The sequence below is a fragment of the Rhipicephalus microplus genome, chromosome 5 (assembly GCF_043290135.1).
Source record: "Rhipicephalus microplus isolate Deutch F79 chromosome 5, USDA_Rmic, whole genome shotgun sequence".
Taxonomy (NCBI): domain Eukaryota; kingdom Metazoa; phylum Arthropoda; class Arachnida; order Ixodida; family Ixodidae; genus Rhipicephalus; species Rhipicephalus microplus.
In genome coordinates, this window is record NC_134704.1 from 67,117,831 (window position 1) to 67,138,127 (window position 20,297).

Genomic DNA, 20,297 nt, shown 5'->3' on the forward strand with positions numbered 1-20,297 from the left:
AATGCGGGCTTTCCCTGTGTGACGGGTTTACGTACCGCGCAGTGCTTCTAACGTGCGACCGAGGTTGTCTATAAGCTTTTTGGCTCGTCGCAACAAGGCAGCCGTGAGCGAATGCACCACGAAACCTTTTCGCTGCTAACACTCGCTGCATTGCGTAGACGGATGCCGACAGTTCACGCAGCCACTCGTGCCGGTGTGGGTTTCTTTTGTGGAATGCACGCGATTACGCAGTGCGACAGGGCTTCCTTTAATGCGTGACCACTCTTCAGCCACTTCCCTGGAAAATTCGTCAACTGCGCTTAACGTATAACGCCTTTCTTTTGGGAAGAAGTAAGGCTGCGTTGGGAATACCTGAAAGCATATATAACTAAGAACCCTTGACTCCCTGTGTATATATGCAGTAACATAGAGGAACTCGAACTCCAAAAATCCAAGAGGGTATTGAAGTAACGACTTTACTACAAACCGTGAAAGTGAGATTATCGAAAAATTAACCTTTAGAACATATAGGGACATGAACTCCAAACCTTTCGAGCGTGCAGGTAGGGTATAAAAACGACTGAGATGAGCAACTTGCTAACGCTTACACTTACTTGGACAGCTCTGCTGCAGTTGCCTAGTATTTTAAAGACGATAGTCTTTCTTGACGACCTTCGACGCCAAAGCGTTGGTCTGCCTGTCCATTTGTCTGTTTGTCCCCCTTTAATGATACCGGGTACCTAAAACAGCACCAGCCGATACCCCGAACATCCGACCCCATCCGCAGCGCCCACTAATGTCGCTCAAGATTTAGCGCTCATACTTGTTGATTGTCAATTCGAAAAATTGGCCCCGTATCTGCATTTGATCTGCAAATGACGTCAAAAGACGATAGTCTTGCGTGTAGAGAGAGTGAACAAGACATTTATCTGATGTTCTGCGAAAGAAAATCGGTGAATGGTATTCCGGAGGCGCTGCGTTGGAGTGCCTCGAGCGGGCAGCGGGGGCGAACGAGCCCATCAAGTCACGTCACCCGTGAGACATGAGCGCCACCTGGCACGGGACATACGACACGGGATATACGACCCATGGCGTTAGGGGCTTTGCCCCTAAAAGGTCGGCCATTAAACAATGATAACACATCACGATGAGAAACGATATTTTCTCTGTCAACTGCTGAAGTTCTCGTGCCCCAAATAACATTTTGGCCATTACAGTTACACAATAGGTCACAAGTAAAATGAAATGCACTCAAGGATGACAGGCGCACTACGATGTGACGTAAAGAGATCGGATACTTTGCGAACACAGAATAGAGTCGGCTTATATTCTCGCACGAACGGCGAGTGATTTTTTCAACGCCGGCGAATACAATTATTTATCTCGAAGCGTGTAAAAACCGGGGTGATTGTTATCACAGCTTTGTTATTTTGCAGCTCATTAAATATCTCCTGTGTTTCGCCACCACCGGGGTGGGAACCAACCCCACGACCTTTTATGCTCGTGCAGCCGCCCAACGCCCCAGTCACTAAGCCAGTGTGGCAGATCGGGATCATTGTGTGCCGAAATTCCACGTGCTCAACTTTTTATGAGTTCCATGAATAAAAATAGTACCGTGCAGTGTACGTTTAAGCTACTAATTCGAAGCCAGTTCAGCAGGACAGCTTCTCGCACTCAGAAGAAACACAGTCGAGTCGCTCTGAGCCAAGATATATCTGCTGAGTTTCCGTATGCCCCCATGCACGGAACTAAGCGTAAAGGAGGAAACGGCATAGGAGCGTAATTCATTTTGTTCCTGCATGAAAGAGAGGACGCCAGGGCCGTTTTCGTTCAGCTTAACTTTATACAAGCCCGCTTCAGTGCAGGGGCATTGAGCGCCGACTCATAATATATTACGAGACGTCTTCGAAAGGAAATGACCGCGCGCTAGGAAGCGCGCGCAGAGAGCAAGAATAAAAGGTCCGGCCGTATTCGAAATGACCGCCGTTCGGCGATGAATAGTTGCGCGTGCACTTTTTTTACCGAGCCGAAAATATTCACTTCACCCCGATAACTTTTTGCAGCTGTACGTCCAATTTCTGCATCGTTGTTTTTCGAGAGTTCTTTCTCCATGGGCCCATCAATTACATCCTTTATTTTCTAACGCAGTCTTTCGGGCTCCTCGATAGATTACGGAAAACAACGGCATTTTTTTTTGAGCGCGTTAGTTTGCTCATTTATTTCTCGTCTCGAATTCGTAGCTCGAATCAATCTTACTTGTCCTAATCAGTTTTTAAGGTTGGTGCATCATATTTATGTGCTGCATTCGTAACCTAGTTGCGTACAAAGATCCATTTGATTTCGTTAAGTGTTCGAGCAAGTAGAGTTATATATGACGATTGATTTATTTGTGGGGTTTAACGTACCAAAACCAGAGTTATATATGACGAAGTGTTCTATTAAGTGGAAGTCAGCGAAACAAACGTCCTTGGATGTCGGCCATTTCTTCGACCGAGTCACTTAAAAACAGCTCAGTCCTCTTATTGTCGTTCTATGTGCTTCTAAGTGGATCCGGAGCTCTTACATTTTCGTACAGGAACGTACGTGCATGGAGCGCAATTAAGAGGGTGAATATTCCACGCTGGCCCTTGATCTCGCGTAAGAAAAATCTTCATGAAATGTAAAAAAAGCAAAAAAAAAAATGAACGGTGAGAGTGAGAAATGAAACTCTTTGTCAGCTTGTCATCCGTTTCAATAAAGCGTTGATCGCGCAATCGTGGTTCGGGCCAGTGCCACCGAAAAGTTAACGTAATTGAATTAATATCTTTTTTTCTTGAATATGAGTTATAGAGCGGAACTAACGAGCTTTTAAGAACAGCTGTGAGTGAATGGTGAGAAGTTTGGAACTCTTTCGTCCTGGGGTAACTCGAAAACTACCCATGACACTGTATGCACTTCATACTTAAGAGCAATACGTGGGGAATTGAAAGAAGAAACAAAAGGAAGACTCTTTCTCAACTTGTGTATCGTTTGCACGTGGCGCTGGTGTGAAAATTTACGGCGTGCGAGGCCCATGACGTGGTGAAACCCTCGTGTCCGGGCGTCACAGCCGCTCGACCCATTACGGCTTAATATATGCGGTGCCGTATATTTTACGTCGGGGTGTTATGTGGCTTGGCGGTGTGTGACTGCGCTGAAACAATGGTGGCCGCGATCGCGGGGTAAGAGAGAGAGAGAGAGGCTGAGTGTCACACTAGAAGGTGGTGCGCACTGTGCGGCCGTCTTCAATTCCGTCCAAGCTTGAACGGTTCACGCTGCAGCAGGGTGCATATTAATTAAAACAAGCGGTCTTTCGAATGCGTCCGCGCGTCTCAGTTGTAACAAAGGGTTTCTCTGTTACTTCAGAAGCCTCTTTGATTTTCGTTTCACTTGCGGTAACACTGCTACGTATGTGCCTCATAGTCTTGCGTCTTTTTTTTTTAAACTTGAGCCGTGAAATGCGCAGTGCGCACATTCAATGAATTCATCGCAAACGCAAGTGCTCCTCAAAGCGCGAAGTGCCGTGGTCTGGCTGTAGAAAGCGCGGAAAACGAGTAGTACTGGGGGCTTAATACATGTTTAGGCATAGGCAGAAACGTTTCCGACTTGCGGAGGGACACGTTTATGCGAACCAATCTCCTTATACCAGCGTGAGGGTGCTCTCATATATGATTTCTACAAGTGGGCAAACATTCCTTTGTATGTATGTATGTATGTATGTATGTATGTATGTATGTATGTATGTATGTATGTATGTATGTATGTATGTATGTATGTATGTATGTATGTATGTATGTATGTATGTATGTATGTATGTATGTATGTATGTATGTATGCATGCATGCATGCATGCATGCATGTATGTATGTATGTATGTATGTATGTATGTATGTATGTATGTATGTATGTATGTATGTATGTATGTATGTATGTATGTATGAATGTATGCACATATGTATGTATGTATGTATGTATGTATGTATGTATGTATGTATGTATGTATGTATCTGAAAACTGGTCTAGTTCGTTTAAGCTAAGCATGTGACAAAGTAAGCCTGGTCAATTTGAAGCTGATTAGACGAAATCACGGATGTTTACGAGAAACTTACTGCAGTAGAGGGCATCGATTAACCGTCAGCGTTAGAAACCTCTGCGCCTTGTCAAATGGTTGCGGTTCCATGGAGCTAATTTTGAACAGAGCAGCTGTGCGTTCTCCCAAGCGACTTGGAAGTTCAATCTGGCATGCACTGGACTCTAAATGTGTTCTTTTGGTTATTCGAACGGCATTCCCGGTAGTTGTAATTCCCCTCTACGAGCAGCGGTAAACGCGCTACCATTTCATCATGGCTGTACTGCCGTAAGATGCAATAAGAGACATACGAATATCTTCAAGAGGCAACCTTCGCAGGCTAGAAACAATACATGACGAGGTGCTCCTCTGCGCATTATAAAAAAGATAGATTCTCGGCGGCATTGGAAACCAGACCTAGTAATGGCACCAGTACTGGTGGATGTTTTCTATTGCTTCATCGCAGCTGTGGTTATACAACCTCTGAAATTCTACGCTCTATGTGCATTCATGGCGTTGACTTTGATATTAACGATGCCTACACCAAGAAAGTCGGAACGTTGTCGCACCAGGCTAGAAAATATGGGGAGAATTCGATATCGCGTTGCATCGAGCCGCAGCTGCTTTGCCACCTATTGACCTATGTTTCAATGCGAAAAGTCCTTAGTTTTAATCTTGCACTTCGTGGCTGGCTCGCTTGTTTATTAGACGCGATATTTACCCATAGGTGGCAGCACCATCGCCGAAGAAGTGTGGATAGGAGATCGGTGGCGCGTATGCAAATGCACGCAGCGATGCTTTGTTGGGAGCTAGCTGTTGTAGCCAATCGTCGGTGCATAAAATGCGTTCACTGCGACTTACTGGTAATGCGTCCTGTCGTCATTGCTGTATCGATGCATGAAGCTCCTTCAACGTTATGGTTACTAGAGGGAGAAGCGCCGTTTTCCAATGAAAGGAATGCGCCCCCTGAGTGACAGGCCGGGCTTTAGCACTCTATGGCATTTTTGTTGTTCTATTTGTACTAGTTTGGCTCGTGTTCTACCTAATACGCATTGCCGTGCTATCAAATGAACTACTTGGGTATTACATACTGCTCATCCGTACACACACATGAAAAAGAAAGAAAGCCCACATTCTTGTGCGCCGAGTACAATGGCACTGTTCGCACGTGTCCGCATTTATTTCTTACTCTCAAAATGCGGGGCAGTTGACAAGTTTAGTCAGAAATGCCATGTGGTTGAGAGCGCTTTAGTGCTATGAAGACGTTTAACACGCAGGCACTTGTTCTTGCTACATCAGTTCAGCAAAGAGCTTTCATAGATTTATTACGTGTATGTCAGTCATATGCAACAAAGGCTCGGTTATAATACGAGACAAGGATGTTTTCCTTCTTTCAAACGAACAATGTCCGCTGCCCTCCTTCAATTTATAAGAACATCACACAAACGCTCAAGATAATGTAAAAATAAAGTTGGCAGATCCCACATGTACACCTCGGGAATTGAAGTTATGTGAAGCATGCGGAGGGAAGGTGACTGCGTTAATTTTTTTATTTTGCGAAACGTCACAAAGTCACGATAAATAAATGTACAAATGCTGCAGGCAGAGACATATCTTGAAGAGCTGCAGATGCTTACAGAACCATTTGTTTGCACTTGCGCAACGATGCCAACTGGAACACGCGTATTAGCAACACCAGAAGCTGATATGAAGCGCTGATGCTCCCGAGGATGCTGGCCCTGGACACTGCTGCATAAATCAACTTCAGCGCATGGCAGCTAACCACAATTGACGCTAACCCGACGTGACGACTGTATCAAAGGAGTGTATATGTAATGTTTATAAAATTGGGTAGGCACGACAGCTACCACTATTGGCGTTTAACGAAGATTAGCGTCTATTTGAAAAGTAGTTACGAGACCTGGCATGGCTGTGTGGTAGAATACTTGATTGTCATGCATTATGCTTGGGTTCGATTCCTGCTGAAACCAATGATATTTATTATATGTGCCCGTTCAACGATACCGATGTTAGCTTTTTTTTTTTTCTCAACGCCAACGCGCTAGAATTACCCCTGTGTGTTCTCGCCGTTCCGGGGTATAGATACTAAGTTTGGAGCACCTGTGGCACATACCCGCATACCAGTGACACATACCCGCCTGCGGGTATGCACCTTGTGTTTTACAGCATACGCGGTGGGATCGTGACGTTGTTCAAGTCTTGACTAGTGCGTCATATTTGTCAAACTATCTTAGCCTCCCAAACTAATTTTGATTGACGCCAAGGGGGTGATCACGAGAGCACCCAGTCTTAAACAATTAGATAGATAGATACGCAGATGGACGTCGAAAATGCTTGCAGTACGCAAAGAAATGCTTCTCTTTTACAATATGAAGTTTTGCGCGAAATTGTAGAATATCATTGTAGGGCACGCCGTCTAGAATAATTTTTTAAACATCATTGTTCTTTAAAGCATACCCATAGCACACGGGAGTTCCTGCATAAATTTTGCTTCAAGTTAGGCACGGCAATTACGTTCTATCACTTTCACTTCATAGCAATTTCTGTTTTCAGGGGCAGTTTAAGTACCGAAGTGTCAGACTTCATTTGGTAGAAACATTTCTCTCAGTGGTACCACGGCCGTACAATAAACGGTCATCTTAAGCAAAAATAAACCTCATCGCATAACCGATAAACTACCGCGCTGCCGTTAGTCACCTAAAAGCAACACGAAAGTGCATGGCGTAGAGCCTCGTCTCTGTTTACCCTTTAGTCGCTAAAACGCTGCATTCACACACTGCGTAAATACTCCCCATGCTTGAAATCATGCCAAATTGCCTTTACGATGTGCTTAATCAAGAAAGCGGCACCTGGACTGAAAGGGGTCGGGTGAACCGAAGGCACGACGATAACATACAGCAGTCTCGAAAGTAGCACTCACTGATATTATTAGAATGCATACGCAGCCGAGCAATGCCAAATGCTTCTGCACGTCACCTTAGGCACACTTACAAATGGATGAAATCGCGCTAACGCAACTGAACAAAACGCCTTTTCAGCACGTGCATGATGTACGCGCACATGCAAACACGACATAAAACGACGCAGGGTGCAATCTACACCATGTGTGCCAGCAGGATTTAGTCTTGAGGTGTGCAAAAAGCGCTACGTGCGAAAATTGCTACATAATACACATATTGTTATATAATACCGCTTCTTGCCACTTCTGAGTAAAACGTTTACGTTCCATTTTCGTACAATAGCTCTGCTTCTCTTGGTACAAACAATGGCGTAAGAATAATCTTATACACCGTGGCGCAAACCCAGAGACTTCCTCCTTGCGCGAATCTGACCTTCCAGCTCAGCTGAGGTCAACGTCAGCGGGAAATCTTAAATCAACAAATGCAGTGCGAACGCTTCAAAAAAAAAAAAAAGCGGCCTCTAGCTTTCACGTGCGGTTATTAAGTGTGGTATTGCAAACCCTTGAGCATTTTAGTTTGCGCTGATGGGTAAGCTATTTTAGAGCTTATATTTACATTGGTTGGGAACTTGCAAATGTTTAGGTGCGTCCTCTGTGCTTAGGCGTTGCTGAGCTGAAGGCCGCACGTTGAATCCCTGCAGTGATGGTTCCATTTCGGTGGAGCAAAATGCCAGAAGGTCATGTGCTGCTGTGTAATGTCAGTGAACAATTAAGAACACCATATGGTGGAAATTTCCGGAGCTCTTTACGGTGACGTCTCTCATAATCGCGTCGCGGTTTTCGGACGTTAAATCCCCAATTATTATTATTATTATTACTATTATTATTATTATTATTATTATTATTATTATTAATATTATTATGTGTGCTTGCGTTTGCGTTTCAATGTGTGAAGGTTTTTGTTTGCGATATGCATCGGCGTACATGTTATAGGGAACTAAGTAGTTGGCGCGAATAATTGCACTAAACTAACACATCATACAACACAAAATGCATAAAATGATTGATAACAAAAAGGTAAATATTGTTATTCGGCTTGTGGTGGGAGAACTCGGCTAGTTGCGCAGAGAAAAAAAATGTCTCTGCCTCCTGCATCAACCCGCCGTCTCCTCTTCGTCTAAGGCGCGCCACTGGGTTTTGCTTTTCACTGCTTATAGAGTACGTGGTCTGAATGAGATACTTCGTGCACGGTGAACAGTACAACATAAAAGCGACAAAAAGGGTTTTTGTCTCCGCTCTTTTTTCTCTTTTTTTTTCTCTCGTCGAAAGAACGTCCTATGCTGACCTATAAATCACACACAAGCAGGCATTGAGATGCAGGCGGCGGCAAAGGGGCCTTTACCAACACGTACACTGCAGAGACGGGCATTAGCCAGCACTCAACTGATTTCCACAAGGGAGCTATGGCCTCGGAAATGAATGAGAAAGCCATCGTGTATCTAGTGAAAGCTTCATCTTTCTCGCTTTCATCTGACGTTACGCCGGGCCCCGAAACCTCAGCGCTAGTTTTTGTTTCAAAGAACATGCACACTCGTAGCGGTTGTGGGGCGTCCTATATAGATCCGGTTGAAAGGAGTGAGGTTGATGTGAATGTTCGCATTCATTAGAGTTCACAAGATTTTATAAATAGAAAATAAACTCAATACCCCTGTAATGAACTTCTATTTTGTATATATATATATATATATATATATATATATATATATCTATTTTTATTCCCTATTTTGTGAGTTTTATATTAGGTTAAGCGCAAGAAGTGATTGACTTGCGTTCGTAGCGCTTGGCTCCGCACATTCTCGCCCTTCGCTCAGTGATATTAGAAGTTGGATCGCGCTCAGTTGTCTCGCTCGGTTGGCGTGTCAACTACGAGAAAGATAAAGGCAGCAAGTTCTGGCGGGCAAAGAACAGAAGACGCAGTGAGTTACGCCGAACAAGTCAACCATGCATTCGTCGAAGATGGCTTAATCGGGCAACACATGTTTGCCGTGGCTCTACGAATTGCTAACCCGGGAATTTCTAGTTTCACGGAGGTTTTGCAGCGTTTCCTAAAGGCTACGGGTGGGCACAAGAATTTGAACTCTCTATTTTTTGAACAGGTATCAATTTCGCATAAGTACATATGAGTAAAGCCAGTTCTCTGCAAGCGTGGCTGGACTGACAGAAGTACAGGGATCTTGACTAATTGGTGAAGACGGCAGCGAAGCTCCTGTTAGGAAAATGCGTTTATTGAAATACTTGAATTCGAATAGGCTGGGCTACATAGTTTTAGTTTCTTTTACTTTCGGCGTGTAGTTCAAATGCATGCCGTGTTATTATAGGCTGCTTCGTGCTCGTTAAATTCTTGTAGCCGTGGTTTGAAAACTTGAGTCTTTATTTCTAATAGTGTCACTCAAGTACACGTGATGGACTAAATGCTTCTAAAAATCATTACAGAAAATGACGATGAATGAACGTTTTGACTAGTGAACTTTTCTTCGTCAAGGTAACGCTTTTGGCCTGATGAAGGCAAGTTCACTTGCCGAAACACTGTTTACAGGGACGTTCTTTCTCGAAAACCTTCTGATTGCTTCAAACCTCTCCGTGTCTCGGCACTTCAGTCTCGTTTGGTGCTCAAGCTCTCCAAGAAATATATGTGCGCCGTCACAACAAACGTGATTAGGTCAAATACGACGTGTCCTATACTCGCTATTGTTGATCATTTTCGCATTGGTTCGGATATTCTCGGTTCAACGTTTGCTTAGTACGTTCGTATGTGAGTTGTAAATAAAACTGTTTCACACAACTAGTATTAAAGATCAATACTTTCGCACTACGTTTGTCAGTTTCTTTATATAAAACATACAATAAAAACTTCATCTCATTTGTGCCGATTCACTTTCGTCTTACTGAGAAATCAGTCAGCTTAACTTTCGCCTCTTCAGAAAACACGAACAAATAAAAAAAAGAATAACAAAAATTTATGGACACATTGCCCAAGGGGCCAGCGGACCTGAAAAAAGGCATGAGCGCATCGCGCATGCAAGCGAAGTGGGAAAGATCATCTCAATGTTTCGTTCTTTCTCAATATTTCCAGAAGTCAACGGTGATGCCATGAAAGAAATTTTCTGTTCGTGATTTATTTCTAGTAGCCCCGCCGCGGTGGTCTAGTGGCTAAGGTACTCGGCTGCTGACCCGCAGGGCGCGGGTTCAAATCCCGGCTGCGGCGGCTGCATTTCCGATGGAGGCGGAAATGTTGTAGGCCCGTGTGCTCAGATTTGGGTGCACGTTAAAGAACCCCAGGTGGTCTAAATTTTCGTAGCCCTCCACTACGGCGTCTCTCATAATCATATAGTGGTTTTGGGACGTTAAACCCCACATATCAATCAATCAATCAATTTATTTCTAGTAGGATGCCCGGCAACTGCCAGTTGTAAAATCGGCGCTCCACAGCTGAGAGCAAATACATTGATTTGCCGCCCACTGTCTCAAAGACAAGCTTCTTTTTGCATGGCAGCGCGCGGATGGAAGTTCGTCTAACGAATACATCAGGGCACACAAAGGACACAAGCTTATATGAAAGAGATGGAATGGGTTAAGCCAAGGGTTGTATATGATTGAGCGAACACTAAGATATGTCGTAACTTAAAATACGCTAAAGGGCCGCGGGCATCTGGCATGTTGACGTCATATTCTCCTCGCCACACGCTCTCTCCCTCCCACTGCGCCAGCTGTGCGCCGAGTTACTCAGCGTTTGCCTCGTGTACAGGATCCGTCAAAAGTTCCCATGCCACACTGCCGTAGCAATACACGGGATAGCAGCCTGGGAACGTTTGACAAACCCTGTACACTACCGGACAGTGCACACGCGTATGCTGCACTTGCTCTTGCGCTCGCCAGGCGTCGCAAACCTCGCCCTTCCTCCTGCAATTTCATCACGCGCGTGCCTCCGTACGTCACCAGTCGCTCTTATAGCTGTAACATGGTACAGCAAACTAGAAAGAAAGGTAGGCGGCTCACTGGCGTCGAACGCAGTCACGGGATCGGGGGTCATGACTTGATGGCTGGTAGGCGTGATGTGTAGCCGCTGCGCGTGGTTGCAGCCAAGGACGAGTGACGTTCCCACGCATTGCGTAAGACTCGCCAGACTGGAAGGCGCCCATTGCTTCAACGGGCTCGTGGGCTGATGGAGCTCGCTGTACGTTGCGGGACAGACCGGCGCTGACGTCGTTGAGTCGATCGCGTCAAGCGGGCTCTATTGCTGGCCTTGACACAGATTGCCTTTGCAGAGGCATTGACGTTTGGTGTGGACACGCAGGCGTAACAGAAGTTAAGGGGGCAAAATTTAATGCACTGACTTAAAAGAAAATGAAGGCGGCTTACAGTGAATCACTAGTTTATCAACACAGTCAGTGCCAGTGCCACAATTGGAACCCTAACTAATTCATTCGTTAGGATCGCTTTTACATTCTATTTGTTTACGCTTACCCTTTGTGTAGTAGCTAACCAGGTTATCTTCGGGTTAACAACCCTGGTTTTCATTTACATTCATTTGCTTTTTCTTAACACAGTTCTCAGTGCAGTTCACGTGCATGGTGTCACATGCCTAGTTATAACTCACGCACGAACATTATTTTTTGTTCGCACACACACACACTCACCCAGTGCAACACGCCGTGTTAATGCATGCTCAAATGCGTATGTTGTGTTGTAAGCGGCATGAAAACAGCAGCCAGCCGCTGCAAAAATGAGGAGACAAAGCAGGCTGGAATCCAAGGAGAAGGACAATGACGAAATCTATGCTGGTCATATAAAAGGCAAAAGAAAAAAAACACCTCGGAGAGCTTCCCTGGAGTAAAAGCTATATAGCAAATAGGAGCCATTTTCGAGTAAGTTCACAAGAAAATGAGCTTAAATAGATAGCGAGTGAAAAGCTTTTGGAGTCTCTTAACTAATTGCTTTTTCTTACTCGTCGCAGCAAGCATGAGCTGCTGCGAACATAATCAGCATTGTACTGAATTTCAGTGGGCTGGCGGGAGCCATGCAAAGACGTCGGGACATGTTAATGCGCTCGCTAACAATAGCGGTGTAAGAAAGCTGCCGCAGCATGAGAACGAGGCGCGGCTAAAACTGAACTTCGTTATTGTGGCGCCTAATGAAGTGCCATCTTTGTTGTAACTCCGCAGCCGTTTTTAACTTTCGTGCGCCCGGCTCGTTTCAGTGTTTCTCTAAGAAAGGCTAAAGCCCGCAAAATGAGTTTTCCTTCTTGTCTTGAATAAAGCCCAACTTTTGAAGAAAGTCGGCATCATCGTAATTAACCTTAATGAAGGCTGTAAGCCACGTTTTCCTGAGGCCCGAGGAGCGTGGTGCACTTCCTGGGGCGGGGGGGGGGGGGGGGGAGTCGTGCGCGTCATGTTACGCGAGAAATGCTGGGTCTTATATCGAAGATTGAAGGAGCGTGCTAAATTATATGTCGCAAATTGCATGAATGGCATCTAATCAATCAATCAATCAATCAATCAATCAACCTGAAAGGCTCGCTATTGATGAGCACGCATGTCTGAAGCAAAAAATATATTTAGGTAACTTCGTCAAACTAACACAATAAAATACCTCAGGAAAGATGTACTGTATACTTTGTGAGCTTATGCGAACCAGCGTCATAAATACAACGGTAAGAGAAAAAGTTAAAGAGAGGGGGGTGAAAACAGCTGAGAAATGAACGAAAGAAAATTTGCGAGTGACCTCCGTAATCCTGGTCATGGCTTCCAGGTAGTGGCACACGCATGTGGGCGTCTGCACTGTGCACCCTTGTGGGTGTGTACTTTGGCTTAATCAAGTTTTTTTTTTTTTCAAACGTCGTTAGGTTTAAATTTGTGCTTCGTGTGCTGCCGAAGCGTATTTTCGAGACAACGTATATGGAAACGCGTTTATTATATCTGCTCCCCAGGGGTGGTGGGAAAAGTTTTTGTGGAAAAGGGTGAGCAGGGCAGCTCTGTGAAATGGTCTTTTTTTTTTTTTTTTGCTCTGTATGCCATTTTGCCGGTACTTATCTATGGAGCAGAAACATGGAGACTTACAGAGAGGGTTCAGCTTAAATTGAGGACGACGCCGTCAGTGATGGAAAGAAAAATGATAGGCGTAACCTTAAGAGACAAGAAGAAAGCTGAGTGGATCAGTGAACAAACCAGGGTTAATGATATCGTAGTTAAATCAAGAAAAGTAAATGGACATGGTTTGATCATCTAGCGCTTAGGCAGGATAACCGCTGATAATCAGGGGAACTGACTGGATTCTCAGAGATAGCAAGCGGGTTAGGTGGGGACAGAAAGTTAGGTGGGCAGATTGGATTAAAAAGTTTGCGGGTATAAAGTGGCAGCAGCGTGCACCGGACCGAGTTGACTGGCGGAACATGGGAGAGGCCTTTGTCCTGCAGTGAACGTAGTCAGAATGATGATGATGATGATGATGATGAAGCTGATGATGAAGGTGGGAGGAGCGCGGGGGCTTGGTGTGCCACCCCCTGGCTACGCCACTGCCGCTACGCCAGGTACTACGACAATCACAGATGTTCACAATCTTTGTACGGATTCATTATGTTAATTTGTCTCAATTATCCAGTTGGTTATATTGTTTTTATGTTAAAAAACTATATGCCCTGATATCATATTCATTCGATATAATTGGCAATCAGAAAGAGAACCATCGATTTCTATATTTAAAAGACTTTCTTAGAACACTTATTGAAAAAAATTACCGCATCCTACAGTAAATTATATTGGAGGAGCTTGCTCGAACGTAATCGGAGGTAACCCGCGAATCCACATTTTCTACCATAATGTATACACGTGAAAACGTTGTTATTATATATATATATATATATATATATATATATATATATATATATATATATATATATATATATATATATATATATAATATAGCGCGCGTGCCGTTCTTCTAGTCCGGCAGTGCCATCTCATTTCTCATTTATTTCTTAGAATGTCCGCGTGTATTATCAATATATTGAAATTGAAATTGAAGTTTATTTCAGGCAAAAGGAAAAGCGGTACAATAAAAGGAGGTGTACTAATTGCCTTTTTGCCTAGGGGACCGGCGGAAAGGCATGAAAGCTTGATGAAGCGCCGGGCCCCTGTAAACCCAAAATCCACCGAAATAACACGACGCTCAGCGTAAAATTAAACATAAATGTGTTGCTACATGCAAATCACATCTGTGCAAAGATTAAAAAAAGATATATGATAGAAATTTGCTCAGGTAATGACATCCACAAATCATCTACGGGAACAACTAAAGAAAAACAGGTTATAGAATATACTCAAATGCTAATGTGATTTACATTAGGATACTTAAAACGCACAAAATGAAATTTTAATACAGAAGTACGAAAAGAATACGAAAGAAAAAGAATTATGACGGTGATTATGTTTGCGTAGGCAGTAAGTAAGCCTGTATGTTCCTTTTGAAATTGCCGTATGAGCCAGTATCGTCTATAAGAGTAGCTAGAGTCGTGTGTTCGTTCAAAATATGCAAAATTTGGTACAATAGATTTTGTGTGCCGTAATTTGTGCGTGCTTTTTCATATGTATATGCCCTATGCCGTAAATTGGGACCATGATCTCTCGGTAAATGCCTTTGATAAAACCCTGAATGATCAGATCGTACCTGTTTATAAATAAGCATAGTCATGACGTTGGTTATCGTTAGTATTTTATGTTCCTTGAAGAGAGGCGTGGTGTGATGCCCGAAGGATACCCCTGATATTAGTCGTAAAGCTTTATTTTGTAACATGTGAATTTTATCAGTGTTTGCTTTAGTCGTATTACCCCATACAATAAGACAGTAATGGAGATATGAGTGAACGATTGAGTAATATAGTTGTTTTTTTTTAACCACGGAGGGAGAAGTTGTCGCAATTTGCACATAATACCCGTGGATCTGGAAATCTTGGAACGAACATGGTTGGAGTGTAAAGACCAATCTAAGTGTTCTTGAAAAAAAAAATAGCAAGAAATGTATGCGCTGTGACACGTTCAATATTTCGTCCTACAAAGGATATTGTAGGCTCGCTTGCGATATAGTCTTGTTGCGTGGTCGGAATAAAACAGACTTAGTTTTTTTTTGGTGTTTAGTTCTAATCTATTACTCTCAAACCATTCGGATAGATGTATCAGCCGCAGGTTTGCTTGTTGTTCAAGGCGATTGAGGGAGTTGCCAGCGAAGAATATATTGGTATCATCAGCGTATGGAACTACATCGGGTGTCAGTGGTATATTAAGGAGATCATTGATGCAAATTAGGAAAAGCGAAGACCCTAAGATTGATCCATGTGGGACGCCACAAGTGATATAACCTATGTTAGATGTAGTGTCACCGAGACTAGTGCACTGCTGTTGGTTACTTAGATAGCTTTTTATAAGATCTAGAGCCTTTCCTTTAATTCGGTATGGAGGTAGTTTCAGTAATGAAATATCGTGTTTAACCGAATCAAACGCTTTCCTGTATATATGATGAAAAGATGCGAGACGGCGGTACTTAGAGTGTTCACTGGATGGGTGGATGCACGGATGAACAGATGCATGAACGAACACACAGACAGATGCACGGACGGACGGAGGCGCGGACGGACTGACGGAGTCTTCGTCTCACTGATCATCATAAATGCGCTCCGTGGATATGCTCAAGGCGTGGTTTCGTACTTTTGACCTTGCGAGATAAGGCCGGTGTAGCGCTTTGAATGACCCCCCCCCCCTCTCACCAGTTTTAGGGGCGAAGCTTCTTAAAGCGGCACCCGTTCGTCCCTCGCCGTAGTCGTAGTGCGTAACTAGTCTTACACTTTGACCTGCAAGGTGGTGCCGGTAGGAGATTTTCCCTGTGCCTTGTTGAACAACAAAAAATTCGCAGCGCGCGCGTTAACTAAAAGCCGAATTCTCCTGTCTCTCATTCCCAATTAGCAGCCATTGGCTTGTACATTGAGCACTATCGGACAAGAAATGGTTGCTAGGTTACACTCGCTGGGCGTAACCTTCTTGCTTTTAGAAAGGTTTAGCGAGCGTTGGGCCGCAGTGCCATGAATAAAGTGAACTAGTATATACCATGAACTCGAGGTGGTTAAAGTTGTGAAGTAGACACGAAGCACAAGCCGTAAGAAAGTGTGCGTGTGCCACCTCTCGTTTAGTCCTTGGAATGTCCGCTGGATGGCGGTGCTTCTATATGCGGAATATATGATGCAAAGATGCGAGATGGTGGTACTTGGAGTGTTGACTACATGGACGAACGGACACACAGACAGATGCATGGACGGACGTACGGATGGCCGCACGGACGGATGGACACATAAACGGCACAGGGGCGGATGCATGAATGAACGCAGGGACGGACGCACGGGTGGACGTGCGGACGCATGATCAGACGCACGCACGGACGGGCGGATGGACGCACGGATGGTCACACAGACGGACGCATATATGATGAAAAGATGCGAGATGGTGATACTTGGAGTGTTGACTAGATGAACGAATGGACACACAGACAGATGCATGGACGGACGTACGGATGGCCGCACGGACGGATGGACACATAAACGGCGCAGGGGCGGATGCATGAATGAACGCAGGGACGGACGCACGGGTGGACGTGCGGACGCATGATCAGACGCACGCACGGACGGGCGGATGGACGCACGGATAGTCACACAGACGGACGCATATATGATGAAAAGATGCGAGATGGTGATACTTGGAGTGTTGACTAGATGAACGAACGGACGCACGGATGGCTGCACGGACGGATGGACGCATGGACGGATGCTGGGGTGGATGCATGGACGAACGCAGGGACGGACGCATGGATGGACGTGCGGAAGCACCAACAGACGCTCGCACGGACGGGCGGATGGACACATGGACGGTCACACAGACGGACGCATGGACAAACGGAAGTAAGAACGAATGGACGGGCGGATGCTTCGCCCCACTCTCCACCATTCACCCCGTGGATATGCTGTCATATTTTTAAACTTCACGCGGGTACATTATCTGTCAGGACACTTAAAGCGGACCGGGGTTTTTACTCACTTTGGGGGACAAATTGCCTTATTTGTGAAAAACTGGAAACTATAGACCACGTTTTCTTACATTGTTGGGAAGGTGTATTTTTTGGCATGTATTTAAAAGGAAGGTGAAGAAGGAATTACCTTTCAATTCTCATGGTATGAGATTTCTGCCAATAATTGATGAAGAGGGAATACCTTTTGGTTTTATTACGCTATGTGGCCTTCACTGTTTACAGCGGGCCCGCATGGCAGAATTTTATTGAGATCAGGATGCACGGCCTGCACAAATGTATTTCAGTGAATGTATGGCTTAGTTGGTTGAACTGCACAAAACTCGGGAGATTGTGCCTGAGTGGTTGTCGAGGGTAGAACCCTTGGTAGCACTTAAGGCATCTTAGTTTGTGTCCATCTCGTAGAACTGCCATCGCTTGTTTATGTTATGCTTGTGGTTAGATGTACGCAACTACGAACATGCAATGAAGCAAAAAAAAAGTTTCCTCGCCTCTATAGTCTATGGAACTGTGGCCCAATTTTCGGTGAACCTTGCTAAAACCAAGCAGGTTACGTCCAGCGAGTCTAACTTGGTGTCACCGGTCCCGTTAATTCGGGAGGTGATCGCCGGGCTAATTCCAAGGGCCGAGGTATCGGCCCCCCGAACCGCACCATGAAAGCGTGGTCAATTTAGAAGTGGTCCTATTTGGCGCGCCAGCGGACGCCGGCTGTGGCCCAAAGAACAAGCCAGATCAGAGCCGAGAGTTGATAAACAAAACAAAATTATATTCTCAATTATGGCAGATTTAAACGATACACAAGTATGCACACTCGACAATATTTGAATACAATATGTCACCAATCAAACAACGTACTACGCAGTACAATCAGCCACACTCAAAACAACGGACACAGACAACAATACGCACTACAATGCAGTCGCATGTATCGAACAACCAAGACACCTAAAGTCTAAAGAGTTAGAAAACTTATTCAGTCCAAAGTTCTTGGAACAAAAGTCTGGATGATACTCTTCCGAGAATCACTCACTCAAAGTCCAGCGTTGTTGTCGTTCCGCTGCCCCCGAGTTTCTCTTCCAGGAAACCTCGCGTCTTCAATTGGCCACTCTCCAGGCTCCAAACTTTTTCGCCGGAAACACGTCGCCTTCAGACACGCAGCTCTTGCCACGCGTCTTCGCTCGATAGCGGTAGACACACACTCTTGCCTGTAGCTCGAGTCTTCACCCGTCAGGTAGAAATCCTCTTCTTCTCCTCCTTTGTCACAAAAAACAAAAGGCTTCGCCCACATGTCGTCTTCTTCTCCTGCTTTGTCACTAAGAACAAAACCTTCACTGACAGACGCGGCGGAATTACCCCACGCGCAGTGGCGCTAACTTCCTTCTTCTGATCTCCAATCTTTGCTGCTCGGTTGAATACCTTTTGCGCGAGATTCCAGAAAATTTTCGTCATTTCGTCGGCGCGATGCGCAGCGAAGGCTGGGGGAAAGCGCGAGATGGTTCGACTGCCGTCCGCGACGAATGACGCAACCCGGCATCACCACGCCCCGTTCCATCGAGAAATTTCCAGGGCTTGCTGGGCCGCGATGTGAGGAGGTTCGTCGGCGAACCTACGCTTCCGAGGGGAGAAGGACGCGCGCCCGGGGAGTCTTTGGATGCTTGTTTTCTTTTTTTATCGTTGACCTCGAGGTGTCTCTCCGTAGCTTCGTCGCGAGAATTTGGCGGCGCGCCCTTTTTTGAGCGCTCGTTTTGTGACACTTGGCAACCTCTTCTAGTCAGATAGTATTCAAAGTGCGTCGTTCTCTTACTAGTTTTCTTTAAGCATCAAAATTCAAGGCAAATTTTATTTGAGAATAAGGTGCCGATACTCGTCTCTCTAGGTTATTTCATCAGAAACAACTATCTTTTTTATTTATGATTAACGTGCGTGGGTTTCCTCCTGCCCCGCCGCGGTGGTCTAGTGGCTAAGGCACTCGGCTGCTTTTTTTGTCATGTGACTTAAACCACAGCAAGGGCAGGAATACCATGACATGTAGATTATTACATTCATGACATACATGCCATTATTTTCGTGTTATGACTTGTCACTTATGCTCGTCATGCAGTCATGTGATGTCATACCCATTTTGGTATTGATACATTATCGAAACGGTCAGGAGAGCTATAAGTCGTAGGCAACTAGCTAGCTAGCTAGCTAGATAGATAGATAGATAGATAGATAGATAGATAGATAGATAGATAGATAGATAGATAGATAGATAGATAGATAGATAGATAGATAGGCTCCAGGTCGCCGAAGTTCACTGAGAAATTCTTCGCATTTAAAAATATTATGAAGACAACGAAAATTGGCAGATCCAAATACAGAGGGAATCGATGATATGCGAATCATGAATGAGGAGGGTTGATATGAAACTTCAAAATCAGGACAACGTTACGAGGCTGACGTAAATTATGCCGTACATGACTTCCATGTGATGATTGTCGTGTTTGGACGTATAATTTACCTTTGTAGTCTTTTCACATCACTTGATACAGAGTTTGATAGATGTGGAGCTAGCAAAAGGGCTGCGAACGAGCTATGTGCGTAGCATGTAGTCATTTCTTACATTACATGCATGTCATGATTATCATGTTTGGACGCGTCATTTACCTTCGTCGTCCGTTGGCGTCAAGTAATACCAGATTTGGCATATGTGAAGCTAAAAAAACGGCCGCAAGCGCATCATAAGCGCGGCGTGTAGTCGTGTTCTTACACGGCACGCATGCCCCGCCGCTCTGGACCAGGGGCTAAGATACTCGGCTGCTGACCAGCAGGTTACAGGTTCGAATCCCGGCTGCGACTGCTGCACTTTTTATGGAGGCGAAAATTCTGCAGGCCCGTGTGCTCAGATTTGGGTGCACGTAGAGAACCCCAGCTGGTCGAAATTTCCAGAGCCCTCCCCTATGGCACCTCTCATAATCATATGATTGTTGTAGGACGTTAGACCCCACATGTGAATTACATGACACGCATTTCATGATTATCATGTTTGCACGAGTCATACAACTTCGTAGTCAAGTGACGTCACGCAACACCAATTTTGGTATGCGTGAAGCTAGCGAAACGACCGCGAGTGCTCCGTGAGCGCGGCGTGTAGCCATGAGTTACATGACATGATTGTCATGATTTCCACGTTAGGGTCTGTCATAT